The sequence below is a fragment of the Agelaius tricolor genome, unplaced genomic scaffold (assembly GCF_023055355.1).
Source record: "Agelaius tricolor isolate 1412-34295 unplaced genomic scaffold, bAgeTri1.0.p SCAF_7, whole genome shotgun sequence".
NCBI classification, from domain to species: domain Eukaryota; kingdom Metazoa; phylum Chordata; class Aves; order Passeriformes; family Icteridae; genus Agelaius; species Agelaius tricolor.
Window position 1 is genome coordinate 43,777,435 of NW_027269267.1, and position 13,284 is coordinate 43,790,718.

Here is a 13,284-nt window from a genome sequence, read left to right on the forward strand (position 1 = left end):
CCTCTTTCTTTCCCTCACAAATGAATAAGAAATTGATGCCACAATCTGCCTGTGCCTTGTCGCTGGCTGCGCATCTTCCCTGAGAAATATGAAAATATTCCTGGGTTTGATAATGCAAACATTATTCTTGTGATCACACAATGCTCAAGCAGTGAAAATGGTTCACCCAGTTTGGTCAGAGAAAAGAAATCCCCTAGTACTGACTCCAGGTCTGTGTCATGGCCACTTCCAGCCAGGAATATACAACTGCTAGTCACAACCAGGGAACCTGGACCACTCATCAGCCAAATGATGGACAGAAGAATTGTCTTGCACAGAAATTGTGAAACAAAAGTTTAGGTCTTCTTGTATAATTTTGGGTGAGTGCTTCTTCTCACTTGGAAAATAGGGCTAATATTGCTATTTTCTGTTCAGCTTTTGAACTTTTCTACGACAATCTTTTACTAAGCATTGACATTCTGACTTCTCAGCATCAGCTGTGACTTGTAGGTATTTCAAAAAATAGGAACAGTCAAATAGAAAAACAGCAACGTAGCATTTTGCCATGTTGCTGGCAACAACAGTGTTTCAATACGCAAGATGAAATGCTGACTAAAGCAAAAAAACAACCATTTATCGTTATTTTGAATGCTTGCAAGAATCCTTTTCTGATCCACTTGTCCATTATACCAGAACCATGACCTTGGATTTTCCTCACCACTATAGGCTTACCTGGAGATCACTAGGTGGTAGCTGACCTTAATAGTTTGTCACAGACACAATCCCCACGCACTTCTCTTGATTTCCCAGACCCCTGCTTCATCCCCATGGACATGTCTAGTTGTCTGGATTGCTGGCTGACCTGGTTCCCATCACCACCTCTCCCCTTTTCCCCTTGTCTGGGTGATGGGAATTGCTGTCCTGCCAGCCCCTCCATCCCTCCCTGCTGCCACCCCACTGGCATTGTAGAGTATCCCAGGGCTGCTGCTTCCCGACAGAGCCTAGCTGTAAAGCAGGCAGCACACACAGCTGTGGATTGAGCACCAGGAGATGCAGATGGATAATTTTATTATAGGTTGTACTATGATATTCATGGAAGTGCTTGCAATGTTATGAACCAAATAACCCTTCTTCCTCATCCAACTCTCTCCTTACAACACCGTCTCTCTTCCCCCATGACGGCCTTGTACTTCACTGCTTTGTGTATGCCTCAAGGTATCAGTAGCTAATGTTTTGGATAATGTTTAGACATGAACACAGCTACTTTCTATGTATTTGCACAAACACAAACATGCATTTGAGGATCAATAAATAACAGATAAATATGACCTCTACCTGTAGAAGATGCCAGAACTACAGTGTAAAAAGGCCAAGTATAGACAGTTTATCTGGCCGACAACTTTTTTATTGTCTAACTATATGAAAGTCCTTTGTCATTCTTCCTGTTCATTATCCTATAGTAGAACAATCATCCAGTATATATTGGATTATTTTGGTCACATAGATGTTGGTCTATATATAGCCCAAATAATCTTGGGCTATAACCTTGAGAAAATCAATAGAAAATGTCTGCAGCTTTTTTTTAAGACTAAAATGTTACTTGTTTAATTTCACTTATTAAAATAGTTTTTGTGTGTGTGTATGTGTGGGGAGATTAATTATACCCCACTTAAGTTAAAATTTATTAACTTTATAACTTTTGCCAAAGAAAAATGAGATTATCACTTCTAAAGTCATTTCATGCATTTAGCTGAAACTGCCCATTGACTCCATATAAAAATTGACTTTAATAGGGTCTTACATGAATTAATTTAACCCACTCAAATCTGGCTGGACTTCAAAGTCAGCTGGTATTTTCCTCGCATGGCTTAGCTGAGACCTCCTCAGTCAGCAGAGCTGGGTCTTCCCCTTACTTTCTCCTAATTTGACATGGTATCTACCCACAGGCTTTCAACAACCTCTTGAATAAATAGTGAGGAGCACTGTTTTTTAAACCAACAAGATTGTAACAAATGTAGACAGGAGTCAGATTCTGGAGCTGAAAGATATCCCTTTCTGTGTGTCTGTGTCTATGTTTCATTGCAAATAAATTTAAAGGAATTATTTCTGTAGAAGTGCTGTTGTAGCCTGTGACTGCGTTATTATCAATATTTTAAAAACTTCTGATAGAATTTTATGTTTGAGTTTTGCCAAAGCTCTTTGAGAATTAAGGAAACTTCTCTGTCTGACCATCTAGGAGTCACTCTGGCAGTCACATTCCCACCACCTGAGACTGTCACTGCTGGGACGGAGGTCCCTTCACAATGGGCAGCTTCAGAGAGCTGACAGCTGTTGGAGCTGTCTTGACACCCTACACACCCCACTCTCACACACTCAGATCAGGTTTCCATACTGGCCCAACCCTTGGATTTCCACAGCAGAATCTCAGACATCTGGATCCCTAAAATAATTTAATCATGGTGCAATGACAGAATAGCAGGCCAAGCTGGTGCCTCTGAGGACAGACCCTGACCAAAGGACTCCTGGGCTTTCATGCCCTCACAATTGGTGCATGGTAAAGTCTGGGGTCTTCCAGCTGAGTGTCCCTGAGTTCCCGGTCACCTGGCTGGGCCACAGGCCCCTGTGTCCCTTGTTCTGCAAAGGGTCAGCAGTTCACAGCCTCTTGGCTGGGGATGCAACACCCAGAGCTCAGCCTGCACCCCGAACTGCAGCTGCATCCTGACCTACCGGCACTGAATGTATTCCTCACCGTGAATATCAAAGTGATTTCTAACCATGATTTCCTGATTACAGATCAACATGGAAACATAAAAAGAATATAGAAAAGAAATAAATTATTCTTTTTAAAATGCTCTCATATCTCTAACTCCATGGCCTAAATTTTAAAATGCCATCAATTATTTTGCATGGGTTTTTGGGAACCTCACCTGAATTATAAATATGCCTGGTTTAGATAAAATGCCAAGTTTAGAAAACTAAGCAATCACCCTCTGAATAAATCTCCATTTTCAAGTATCTCAGGTGGAAAATTTAAATACTTGAAACCACAGGCTGATATTTGTAGATGTAAGATAAATATAGAAGAAATACCATTACTGTTCAAATTCTTCCTAAAATTGATTGAATTATGTAGAGACAGTCATGTACAAGTTCTTAATGTAATAGTTGCACAACCTACAAGAAACCTTTTTGTTGCTTTTTTTGTTTTTAATTAAGGCATAATATTAAGGAGTTTATCTAGCAGTTTCCCTTTAACTTCCTTTTCTTTTCATCCTACTTCCTCCATTCAAAGGAAGCTCTCCGTTGGTTTGTTTACATACACTTCATTAGATTAAACTAATCCACATGTATCTTAGTATATTTATAGTATATGTCATTCCCTCGTGGATACCCTTTGCCAGTGACAGTAATTTCTATTTTTAGTTGAACAACATATTTACTTAGTGCTGGTACAAGTGCTTGGCTTCAGATTTGTAACACAGTCAAGGTTTATTGAGCCAAGAATTTTGTGCGCATATTAATATGGCTGATAATGAAGGCACAAATACTTTTGTACAAATTCTGTTTATTCTTACATTTACAAGAATTAGATATCTAAAATTCTGCCAGCATCACTTCTCAGAATGTGCATAGGATTGTTGTTTTTTATTTTCTTTAAATTAAACCCCAGAAAATCCATACCTACATAACAGAAAAAAAAAAAGAAAAAGAAAAAGAAGAGCAAATACCATAACCCAGTTCTTTTTTTCCCCAAAAAAACCTGACAGAAATTTCATTTCTTTACATTTCATTACATATCATTTCATTGCAGGGTAGACCTTACCATTAGACGTAAACATTCCTAAAAACGTTTGTTTAGAGTAGAAGAGTCAGTGGAACGGTCTCCCATGAGTATTTTGGGAGAGCCCTCCCTCTAGCGGGAAAAGAGGGGAGTTTTCGGAAGGGGTGTTTTTCTGTCACACCACATGACACAAACAGGAGATATACACGATTGGTCGATGTTGCAATATGGGAAAAGGTAAGAAAAAAAGGCATTAAGCTAAGAATCAGAAGTTGGATGCAGGAAACAAACCATTGTGGACCAGATCAGAGTGTTTTATAAATAAAAAACGGACTGTATAAATAGTGATTGTCATCTTCCACCTTTCTTAAAGGGAAAAAAACCCCGAACAAAATCAACAAAAAACTCCATACAAAACTAGTTTCCTTGTATCAGAAGTGCTGCATCTTTTATATAAAAATATATCTGAAAATCCTTCAGAACTTTGCATAAACAGCAGGTAGAAAATCCTTGTATACTTACTGATTATTCTAGGAAGTAGTCCACTCTTAGATTAGCTCCTGAGAAAATTCTGTGTTCTTATATCAGCATTTAACATAACTGTCTTCCCTTCATCCACTGTGATTCATCAATTTTGATAAGCTTCATCTGTTTTGATAAGCTTTACCTTCCTCAGAGGCTGCAAAAGAAAATGTAAACATACTCTGGAAAAGTTGTTAAGAATGGGAAACCTTCATTTACTTTGTGTTGCTATACCTCCTATTCACTACAATACTTTGAGCCCTTCCATTTAGGCAGTTCTTGACCCAGTGCACCATGTACTGCTCATCCCACAATTGCACAACCTTTCCAGAATGTTGCTGTAGGACGGTATCCAAAGCCTTACTAAAATGCAGAACTCTACATCCACTGCATTCTCTTCATCCATGAGGTGATGACCTTGTCATAGAACAGTATCAAATTATAGTTAAAGAGGAATTTCTCCTTGTGAGCCCATGTAGATTATGACTGATGATTACATTATTCTTTAAATGCCTTTCAGTAGTACCCAGTATAATCTTCTACAGTGTTTTTTACAGAAATTGAGGGTAGAATAAAATGTCTCTATCTTCCCTTGCTCCCATCCCAGAGTAAACTGGCTCCCTTAGCAACTAAAGGCGGGGAGCCTTTATATATATATATATATTTATGAATGAGAATAACACTGGCCAATTTCCAGTCAGTAGGGACCCCCCCAGACATCCAAGGCCTTTGGTAGATGGTCAAGAGAGGTCCTGCCATAACATCCACCGGCACCTTGAGAACTCTAGGATGAATCCCATCAGGTCCCATGGACTTGTGAACACTCTGCTGATACAGCTGGTCCCTTAAAATTCTGGTGTCCACAAATGGAGAACCACTGTTCCTGCAGCCCTGTGACTCAGTGACTCAGCATCCCAAGACTTACCAGTAATACTAAAGACTGACACAAAAAAAAGCATTCAACGCCTCTGCCTTTTCTTTATCACTATTTGTCAGGTGCCCAGCTTCATCAGGTTTTGGTTCAGTATTTTCCTTAAACCTCTTTTTGCTATGAACATACTTTAAGAAGCCATTTTTATTGTCTTGACACAACACTGACCAATTTCAACTCTTAGCCTTTAGTGTTTTCTCCCTACCCACGAGAACTACAGCTCTATGATCCTCCTGCAAAGCCTGACCTTGCTTCCAGAGAACATACAATTTCTTCTTCCACCCAAGTTGCAAAAGGAGTTCCCAGTTCAGCTAAAATGGTCCTCTGTCCCACTTGTTTGACTTACAGTTCCATGGCATTACCTGCTCTGGGCTTGCAGAAGGCAGTTCTTCAAAATCAACCTGCTCTCACAGAAAGCCCTGCATCTTCAAAAGGCAGGGCACTGTAAACTGGCTGCCTCAGCAACTAAAGGCTTGCTCTCTTCTAGTCCAGGGTAGTGACTTCACTGACCTTTTCTCTCATTACACTGCAAATTTTAAACTCTACCATTTCGTGATCAGTGTGGCCAGATTATAATTTGTGTTACTACACCTATCATCACTTCTCCTAGGAGTCCTCTACACACAGATAAGAGATGATAAGGTCCTATCTGTTGAGTATTTAAGCAACCATGGGAAGACACACAGAGCTATGAAGTGACCTGACATATTGCCTCATGTCTCTGAGGGAGAAGCCAGCCTCCTGCTCCCTGAGCACCTGGCTGGCTCTGGGATAGAGAGTTTGTGGCCCTGAATGCCAGAGCTGACCATCAGGACAACTGGCAGCCTTCACTCGGGCATTGCCTGACTTGCAAGATGTCATCCTTGTAATGCTGTCAATGCTTTTTGGACACAGATCTCAAACCAAAGACATGAGTGAATATTTTTTCAGTACTACAAAGCCATCTCACAGATTATATATTTTTATTTTATTTAGGGAATTCTTACAAAAGCTTCACCCAAGTTCTGCCACAGGAAAGCAGTGCAAGCCTCCTATATCAATTGATTAAGTAGTAGAAATTATTATCAGGGTGAAACAAGGCACTTTTGGATGGTTTTGTCTCTAAAGTCAGGAATATCTAAGTGGTATGAGAAATTATAACTGAGAAATTGAGGAAATTATAACAGAAGAGAGATATGGGAAATTCTAAGAATTGCTATTAAAAAGTTGGAAAGAATTTATGTACCCTTTGTGTCTTTAAAATAATCTTTTTAATACCTGAAAATTACTGAGTTTACATATAATCTGAAGTTAGGCTAAAACTATGAAAACACACTGAAAGACACTTTCTAACGTTAGACTGCAGTGAATCAAGTTTTTCTCCTATATTTGGATTCTCGTAAACTTCACCTTCCTCAGTGTCTACAGAATAAAATGCAAAAATACGCCTTAAAGTTTCTAAAATGTTAAAATACTATACCAGCCATTCATAAAAATTGCAGGGGTTTTTAATTTCCCCATATTAAATATTATTCAAAAACTTGGGAGGAAAAAGAGTATAAAAAGAGGATTCCACAATGCCTCCTCTTAAGTTTAGTGATTTTCCTCTGGAAATAATCCAAATTACCTCTAAAAGCATTACCAAGAAGTGGCAATGTCTGTGCTCCCTCTCCTGGCTCTGCAGCAACATTGACCTGGGCAAATACTAACCAGGATAATATCAGGGCTGAAGCCTGTGCACAACAGAAAGAACAAAAATGTGAAACACTGAACTGTTTCAGCTTCCTCAATGAGAAAAACAGAAGTTGCTTCAAATGGAAACTAAAATTATTTTAAAATATTTTCAAGCTTCTTGAAAGTTTTCCCCAATATCTGACAATTAAAAAATATAAAAATGCCTTGAACAAGGGACAACAGCAGTTTTCTCAGTTTGTAATACTGCAGGTAATTTTTAAGAATAGTTAGTTACAGATATCCTGACCTCCATGGTGGGCAATCTGAAATATTTAAAATAATAGTTTATCTAATAAATTGTTCACAAAGAAGATTTAAATAACCTTTTTAATGCTAAAATTAGATCCTTTTTCATTGTGTAATTGTAAACCCAGTAGCTCCCCAGAACCAAACAGTACCAGAAATAAAAAGAAGACAGCTTCATCCTCTCAGGTGCAATTTATTTCTATAGAGAGAACTCATAGGACCAACACCTTATTGCATCACCATACATGATTATGTATAATCTACTATGAAGAAGAACAGGTGGTGTGAACAATACAACTTCTACCTCAAATATGACAGAAGGTATCCTTTAAAATTCTTTGGAGTGGTTCTACTACATTCAACACAGAGCTCTTTCATCTGTAGGATAAAGTCGTCCTTGCTAGATTAGTCATGTGTCTTCTCAGCAGCCTTTAATAATGGCTGGTTATTTCAGTCTTAACTAAGAAAATATATTCATTTATGATTAAAAATAAATTAGTGGTTTCACAATAAACAGATAAAGTACATTCTGGCATTTGAGATTTCTTTTTCATTCATTACAATTTTATTGTGCTCTTAGATAGCTGAGCCATCTCAGAGGCAATAAGGTTCATACTGTGACTCAGGAATCCCTTCTCTCTAGTGTGGTATACCCTAAACAAAACCTAGGAAAAACAATTTTCCTCTCCTCTGTGGAGGGATAGAATGTAAGAGAACAGTGTAGAAGGCAATCTCACACCCGAGGAGTTGCAGCTGCACTAATCACCAAATATTAGGAACAGGCCTGCCCTTAACAGGCCACAGCTGCATCCAATAAGAAGACGAGTGCTACAAAAGAGTGGGTTAGCTGGGTGAGGGGAGAGTTGGAGTTTGTTGGTTGTACTGTGAAGAAGAAGGAGTCAGTGCTAGGACCTGCCCATGAGACATCACCAAGCAGGTATGGAACTTTGCAATAAGATGATAACACCCCTTTTGTTCAATTTAATAGGGAGGTGAGCTGGGCATGAGGGGTAGCAGGAAGGGCAAAATAAAGATCCTGCTTTCTTCCTCCTACATTTTTTGTGTTATTAACATCTGAAATGGAAAAGATACTTTTTTTTTTTTTTCATGAGATTTGGGAAGAAAAATACACTAGACAGCCCTAAGCAAAAATCTGCCACTCCAGGAAACAACTGTCCACATACTGTGTAGTGTGACCAAAAACTGGGGCAGAACATTAGATGATGTCTAAGACACACTGCAGACGGGACTTAGAAAATAACATCTGGGATGGACCAAGTTAATTACTAGGGAGGCAGCCTCTCTTCTCTAGCAGTAAATCCCAACCACAGCATGTGTTCTCCATGACATGACAGCTGAGACCACAGCACCATCAACAGTGTCACAGTTGCCCCCAGCCTCAACCCCTCCTTCACAGTGTTTTGCCCAAGGGAATTGGGGAATGTGGGCAGCCTCTTACTCCACATGCAGGCATCAATTCAGGTGTGGCTCTGCCCCATAATCATTTGCTTGTGCAAACCAGAATGACACAGTAGCTTGAGACTCCATTACGGTTTCTGGAAGAAGTTGTTCTGCTGGTTGGTGTCATAGGGGCAGAGTTATGAGCTATGTATTTCCTTTCCTGCTACTCTGCAACTTGGGAAGAAAAGGAAAGAGGTATTAATTACACCCTGGCCCTTTTTTCAGTCATCCTTCCCCATAGGCACAAGCAGGGGCTAAGGTTAATTTTGCTGCCATTGGTAAAGTGGAGCAATCCTGCCTCTGTGCTGGGCAGGATGAGCAAGTCCACAATAAGCTATCCCTGCATTAATACAAGATGATGAGATTCTAAAACACCAGTATCTTGACTTACAAAACCAACACTTCCTACTTTTCAAAGCACAAAGCCATTTAGAGTTATACAATACACACTTAGAATAGTGTGACTATAGAAGTGTGATGTATTCTGCTAAATATCAACTAAATATCTCACTTCTGGTCTCTGTATTTAAACAATAATTAAACCCACAAAATTTGTAGGTTTGACTTCTGACAGTAGCAATTTGTTGCAACCTTGGCTTTCAAGAAAACCTGTCAAACGACTGTTAGGTCATTTCAAAAAAGCAATGCTTATTCAATGACTTGCAATCTCAAGCTAAATGCTACATGCACCAGCTATGAATACTTCAAACACTTGTGGCTTTGGGACACTCTTGCACAAAGTCTTTCCTAGAATTGTAGGGTGGTTTAGGTTGCAAGGCACCTCTGGAGTCCTACCCTGCTCAGCAGGGCCATGTAGATCCCTTTTCTCCAGTAATGTCACCTATGTGCTTCCTGTAGCGAGAGAAAGCCGGAGAGATATATAATCCCAAAGTTTAGGGCTGTTGTATAGAAAGACTACGGACAAGGAAGCTGTCTAATGTCCAGAGCTTATTTAATAATAAAATTTTGGTTTCAAGGTTAGAGGAGGACATTTACATCTTACAGACCATCTGCTCTGTGAGTTTCTACAGACTCTGCTTTTTAAGTAGCAATTGTACTATTTGGTTAAATTCACTATTTAAGAGTCAATAGTAAAAAAAGCAAAGGACTAAACATTCCTATGAACATTGATCTTTTTGAACCACAATCAAGTGAAAGTATTACAAAGCTGACCTGCTTTGTTATACCTGTGGAATTGTTATACCTTTGGAAGCACTAGTAGGTGTATTCATGGAGAAAGGCAAAAGTGCCTCAGCTTTCAGATGCTCAAGAACTGATAAACATTTTCTGTTTGTGAAGGATGGAAGGGGCAGTCTTCAGGTCTGGATCACTTCTGTGAAATGATTCTCAAAACTCATATTGACACCTCCAGAAATGAAACTTACCGTAGACAAGGAGCATCAGGAGAAATATAATTTGATCCTTTTACAGAGAGTAAAAGTAGTGCATGTACAGATATTTGTCTAGATAGCAACCAATGGCAAGCCCCAACACTCAATGACAATACAAACTAAAAATCTGAGCTACCTACAAAATGGCTTAGCTCATTGACCCATCTTGATGCTGGCCAGTTTCAGCAGCCCTGCTTTTTAGCCTGTGTGTTGATGCTGGGGCTTGTGATAAATTTCAGGGACAAGGAACCCTTGATAACAGGTCTGATACACCTGAGGTATAATACTGAATATACTGAGGTATAATACTGAATATAATATAATACTGAAATACTATAATACTGAAATGCTTTTTCTGGGAGAAAACAGGAGCCCCTGTCTTCTCACAGAAATGCTCTTTCTGGGAGAAAACAGACACTAGGAGCCCCGAGTCTAGTGTGTTATACTCACTACACAAAACCAGAATCACGTTTAACACTAGAAGAAAACCTCCAGTCAGAGATGAATGTTTAAATGCAATTGCATTTTCCTAAATAAAAAGGTGAAGTGTTAGAAGCATAGATTGAAGAATTTTTTTAGTAACATAGACCAGTCTGGCTTGTCTTCAAAAGAAAATTAAACTCAATAAAGAAAAAACCCAAGCCAAACCAAAACAATCAAACAATAGAGAAACAAATAAAAAAGAAGAATTAACCTTTTTTTTTCCCCTGTATGGCAGAAATAGGGACTAATGAAGGCAGTATAGGTTTGGCAAAAAGTTGGATGATGTGGCTGAAAGTTATTCTCTTCTACAGCTGCTTTTTGTATTTAAAAAAAGAGGGACAAATCTGGGTTAAAAAGACATCTATGGAAAGTTACGAAAATTTTACCTTTCAAATAAAAATCTTTAACACTTAAAAATTGTAGCTTTACACATTGACAAAGATTGCTTATGGGTGAAAGTTCAATGGCTTTGGAGAGGAGTCAGCGAAAAAAAAATCTCAAGAAATGTCAGGAAGGATCGATCTCTCTTAACTTCACTGGCCTCATTCAGCTCTCATGTTAGCAGGTGATCCAATAAAAATGTGAATAAATACAACCCATTGTTTTTAGACATCAAAGGTCACCACTTGAGTTAGATAAGATTATTTCAATCTAAGTGCACACCAAACCTATGAACTTGGGGAGTTATTACACATGAAAGCATCTATACTACTCTGAAGAACTTAACAGAGTTTTCATAAGCCAAAAGGGCTGTTAGGAGTCTATGATGCATGAATTAAGAGAATTAGGCTTGTATTACTTTATTTTCATAACAGTTTATTTGTATTTTGGGTTTATTGATGTTAAAATGTAACATTTATATTAATCCACAGTATAGATTAATTTTCAAAGATTTGAAATTATTAGGTAGTTATTTAGTTCCTAATAAATGTTTGGTACCCATATGATGTCACTATCATGTATCAACTGTAACTGATTTCTTAAATGAAAGCATTAAATTGTTGAAATCTAAGGATAGCTGTTCAGCCTGTTCTCTTTTCCTTCTTACCCCCTTCAGAGCTTTTTTTTGTACAGGTAGGGATGAAATTTAGGTTATGTTCTTTTTTCCCTTTAACAGTTTGTGAATTTTATATTGAACAGCAGCAAGAGAAATAAAAACTTATTTGTCTTACAGAATTATGACACTATAGAAGTTAATTATTACTTTGACCCTTTGTACAGATTCTTATGTTGCCTTAAATGAAACATGATCTTTATGATTTTTGTTTTAGTTAAAGTACTGATTTCACACATGAATAAAGTTTAAGTCAAGTAAAAACTAGTCTTTTTTTGTGTGCTTTAAATACTATTAAGAATATAAAGGTATTTCTATCTTAAATAATAGCCACCTTATATATAGACACTTTATATTTCAGAGAAAATTATTTCCTCAGATCTATTAAATAATTTTGTGTTCTTGTAATTCCAGCTGTGAAATGAAATGATCATTGCCCAAAAGATACTACAAAACATTGCAGTCACTTCTGAAGAGGTGGCCTGTAAATATTTATAAGGCTTTTGAGATTTTAAGTCTGCAAACTCTAGAACTGGGAATGTCAGCATTTATTTATTTATTTATTACAGTTACTCTGAATATTACTACAGAAGTGTGACAACAGCATATTTCTATAAACACAGAAATGTTCAGAAACTACCATATACAGACAAGACTTATCCTTGCACAAGTGCATAAAATGTATTTGTGAAAACCTTTTTGTGATCACTAATTTCATTTACTTTTACAGCATTGTGCTCCCAAATGGCTGAAAAGGCAGTTTAGAAAATTAAATATCAGGAAAGTTGCTACTGTGATTATATCCATACATTTATGTGGGGAAGCCTTAGAGTCTCTGTTTTTTTGCTGGCTGCTGTATATCCAAGGATCAAAGGTAGTTGCAGTGCTTGTCTGAATGCAGTGCTTGTCTAAATTATTTTCACTAGACACTGGCTTTTGCAAAGGATTGAGGGGACAGATCCAAAACCAAATTAAGGTTCTTATCACAATGTCGAATCTCTATGTGCCTGTCCCTTCAGAGACCCATCAGAATCCCAAGGTTATTGACCCTTTTTACATGTTCACGGGAACTAAACCTACAAGTCAGTGACTGTGAGTCAAGGACTTTTTACATGTTTATAGAACAGTCTCCAGGAAATTTCAGGCTCTGGTGGTTTTTCTGTCTACTGACAGGATGTGCTGTTCATTCTCCACTATGCAGAAAAACTGAAGTGTATCTTGTAATTAGGAGATCCTCACCAAAGTACCTACTAAGCTGGCAGCTTGTTTGGTTGACTTGCCACACTCTCCAGTCTTCAACAAACTTTCAAAGATGATAATCATGTCACAAATAATTGTGTGCAGGCATCCTTAGCCTCCAGCTTTCATTTAGCTGTCTTGGTGACAGTGAATTACCTGAAGTTCCTCTCCCTCTGAGAATGTCAGGCAGGCAGCTCAGGAGTCACCCCAAGAAAGGCAGAGTGAATGATTTCCATGAAACACTTGCCTTTGTGTGCTGCCTGTGCAGAATGCCTGACTCTGGAGCTCAGGTGGGATGCAGATCTTGGGAAAGCACAGATCAATCTGACTGAGGGACATCAAGCGGGAACATTTTCTTTCAGTGCTCGGTTAACCCCAGGTACCAGAGAAAGCAGCACATACATAACTTTCCATGGGAAGGTGCCACACTGGTGGGCAAGGTGTGCAGGGAGCCGTCCTACATTCTCCCACTGCTGCTGTCCAT